General features: G+C 47.8%; 1 non-coding gene across 1 annotated transcript; it reads right to left on the bottom strand.

Annotated features, from left to right (window-relative positions):
• Nucleotides 1-3226: 3226 nt before the first annotated feature.
• Nucleotides 3227-3364, bottom strand: LOC119921528. The gene has a single exon (XR_005448560.1). It is a non-coding gene; the product is annotated as a small nucleolar RNA SNORA7 (small nucleolar RNA).
• Between the last annotated feature and the right edge of the window lie 401 nt (nt 3365-3765).

Raw genomic sequence — 3765 nt, 5'->3', positions numbered from 1 at the left:
GACTACCAAACCAGTGCTCTTTCTACTAAACCATGCGGCAGCAATTCCAAGCATGTCTTAATTCTCTAGATGAAACTATATTTGGTAGACATTTGATTTGGAACAGCCTCTGTCTTGTTGCCCTACTGAGAAATGCCTCCTAGAAGAATGTGCTACTAAGGAAGTCTGTTCCATGACATGGTTTAGGGAAAATTTCCCAACTGGGTCACAAGAATTGGCCCCACCCTACTGAGATCCTTGTTTTGTGCTGTCACATCACCTCCAACCCATTAACAACTCCATGGATATCTCTCTCCCAGGTTGCCCCACCTCACCTACAATCGTTCTGGTAGCATATCCATAGAGTTTTCTTGGTAAAAATGTGGAAATTCATTCATTCATTCATTCGTATTTATTGAGCACTTACTGTGTGCAGAGCACTGTACTAAGTACATGGGAAGTACATGTCCAAGACTGAACTTCTTGTCTTTCCTCCCAAACCCTGCCCTCTCCCTGACTTTCCCATCTCTGTTGACGGCACTACCATCGTTCCCGTCTCACAAGCCCGCAAACTTGATGTCATCCTCGACCCCGCTCTCTCGTTCTCCCCTCACATCCAAGCCGTCACCAAAACCTGCCGGTCTCAGCTCCGCAACATTGCCAAGATCCGCCCTTTCCTCGCCATCCAAACCGCTACCCTTCTCGTTCAAGCTCTCATCCTATTCCGTCTGGACTACTGCATCAGCCTTCTCTTTTATTTCTCATCCTCGTGTCTCTCCCCACTTCAATCCATACTTCAGGCTGCCGCCCGGATTGTCTTTGTCCAGAAACGCTCTGGGCATGTTACTCCCCTTCTCAAAAATCTCCAGTGGCTACCAGTCAATCTGCGCATCAGGCAGAAACTCCTCATCCTCGGCTTCAAGGCTCTCCATCACCTCTCCCCCTCCTACCTCACCTCCCTTCTCTCCTTCTACAGCCCACCCCGCATCCTCCGCTCCTCTGCCGCTAATTTCCTCACCGTGCCTCGTTCTTGCCTGTCCCGCCATCAACCCCCGGCCCACGTCCTCCCCGGGCCTGGAATGCCCTCCCTCTGCCCATCCACCAAGCTAGCTCTCTTCCTCCCTTCAAGGCCGTACTGAGAGCTCATCTCCTCCAGGAGGCCTTCCCAGACTGAGCCCCTTCCTTCCTCTCCCCCTCTTCCCCCTCTCCATCCCCCATCTTACCTCCTTCCCTTCTCCACAGCACCTGTATATATGTTTGCATATATTTATTACTCTATTTATTTATTTTACTTGTACCTATCTATTCTATTTATTTTATTTTGTTAGTGTGTTTGGTTTTGTTCTTTGTCTCCCCCTTCTAGACTGTGAGCCCACTGTTGGGTAGGGACTGTCTCTATATGTTGCCAGCTTGTACTTCCCAAGCGCTTAGTACGGTGCTCTGCACAGTAAGCGCTCAATAAATACAATTGATTGTTGATTGACTGATAGATTGGGAAGTACAAATCGGCAACCTATAGAGATGGTCCTTGCCCAACAACGGGCTCACAGTCTAGAAGGGGGAGACAGACAACAAAACAAAACAACTAGACAGGTGTAAATACCATCTGAAGAAATAGAATTATAGTTATATACACATCATTAATAAAATAAATGGAGTAATAAATATGTACAAATATACACAAATGCTGTGGGGAGGGGAAGAGGGTAGGGCAGAGGGAAAGATGGGGGGCAATTGGGGAGGGGAGAAGGAGAAGGAGAGGAAAAAAGGGTGGCTCAGTCTGGGAAGGTCTCCTGGAGGAAGTGAGCTCTCAGTAGGGCTTTGAAGGGAGGAAGAGAGCTAGATTGGGGGATGTGTGGAGGGAGGGTATTATGGGCCAGAGGTAGGATGTGGGCCAGGGGTCGATGGCAGTACAAGAGAGAACAAGGCACAGTGCGGAGGTTAGTGACAGAGGAGCAGAGTGTTCAGGCTTGACTGCACAAGAAGAGAAGGGAGGTGAGGTAGGAGGCGGCAAGGTGATGGAGAGATTTGTAGCCAAGGGTGAGGAGTTTTTGCTTGATTTGAAGGGTGATAGGCAACTATTTTTGAGGAGGGGAGTGACATGCCCAGAGCATTTCTGTACAAAGATAATCAGGGCAGAAGAGTGAAGTATACACTGAAGTGGGGAGAGACAGGAAGATGGGAGATCAGAAAGGAGGCTAATTCAGTAATCAGGTCAGGATAGGATGAGAGAGAAAACCAGAAAAGCAGCAGTTTGGATGGAGAGGAGAGGGAGGATCTTGGCGATGTTGTGGAGGTGAGACGGGCAGGTTTTGGTGATGGATTGGATGTGTTGGGTGAATGAGAGAGTGGAATCAAGAATGACACCCAGGTGCGGGTTTGTGAGATGGGAAGGATGGTAGTGCCATCTACAGTAACGGGAAAGTCAGGGAGAGGAAAGGGTTTGGGAGGGAAGATAAGGAACTCCGTCTTGGACATGTTGAGTTTTAGCAGGCAGACATCCAGATTGAGATGTCCTGAAGGCAGGAGGAAATACGAGCCGGGACGGAGGGAGAGAGAACAGGTGTGGAGATGTAGATTTGGCTGTCATCAGCGTAGAGATGATAGTTGAAGCAGTGGGAGCGAATGAGTTCACCAAGGGAGTGAGTGTAGATGGAGAACAGAAGGGGACCAAGAACTGACCCTTGCAGAACCCCTAGAGTAAGGTGATGGGAGGGGGAGGAGGAGTCCACGAAGGAGACTGTGAATGAACGGCCAGAAAGATAAGAATAGAACCAGGAGAGGATGAAGTTTGTGAAATCAAGGTTGGATAGTGTGTTGAGGAGAAGGGGGTGATCCACAGTGTCGAAGGCAGCTGAGAAGTAGGGGAGGATTCGGATAGAGTAGGAGCCATTGGATTTGGCAAGAAGGAGGTCATTGGTGAACTTTGAGGGGACAGTTTTGCTGGAGAGTAGGGGATGGAGGCTAGATTGGAGGGGGTCTAGGACAGAGTTGGAGTTGAGGAATTCGAGGTAAAGGGTGTATATGACTCGTTCGAGGAGTTTGGAAAGGAAGGGTAGGAGGGAGATAAGACAATAACTAGAAGGGGCAGTGGTATTCAAGGGAGGGTTTTTTTGAATGGGGGAGACGTGGGCATGTTTGGTAAATGGTAAATAGTTTATCATTGCCTTCTGGGCAGTAAACCAGAGTCTCTGCCCTCAACTCTCTTCCATGCCACTGTTGCCCAGCACAGATCAGGTGAGTTTGGACTTCTAGCAGATTGCCTTCCACTCACTAGCCACTGCTCAAACCAGGAATGGAATGGGTATGTCTCTGTTTGACTCTCCCTCTCATAGCTGAGACTGATAGAGTACTGAAAACTCTCCAGGTATAATTGTGAGAGGGGTTCTGAGGTGCTAGCAAGAAAAACATAGTGTAGGTTAGTTCAGAGACACCTATGGTTTGGATTTGGGAACGGGCAGGGGAATCGACTAAATAAAGCAATTGGTTGAATGGTCGTGGAGAAGCTCAGAGAAGCAATTAAGATTACCTCAAGGACTTGGGAGTAATTGGTTTATTGGATATTTCCACTGGGGACAGGAATGACAATGGAAATGAGATTACACATTCACTAGACTTCCACCAGAGATGCTCTAAAGGCAAAGTGAGATGCAGAGCTGGGTAAAAGATTTAAGTACCCATTATTCAAACCGATCTAATAGAATAAAATTCAAATTGATCACTCCATCAAAGGTATTTATCCACAAGTTATTCAAGTCTTAACACTATACTAAATGCTTGGGAGAG

The sequence above is a fragment of the Tachyglossus aculeatus genome (genome assembly GCF_015852505.1).
Source record: "Tachyglossus aculeatus isolate mTacAcu1 chromosome 12 unlocalized genomic scaffold, mTacAcu1.pri SUPER_6_unloc_2, whole genome shotgun sequence".
Taxonomy (NCBI): Eukaryota; Metazoa; Chordata; class Mammalia; order Monotremata; family Tachyglossidae; genus Tachyglossus; species Tachyglossus aculeatus.
Note: the sequence above shows the minus strand (reverse complement) of the source record. Positions and strands in the feature narration are given on the sequence as shown.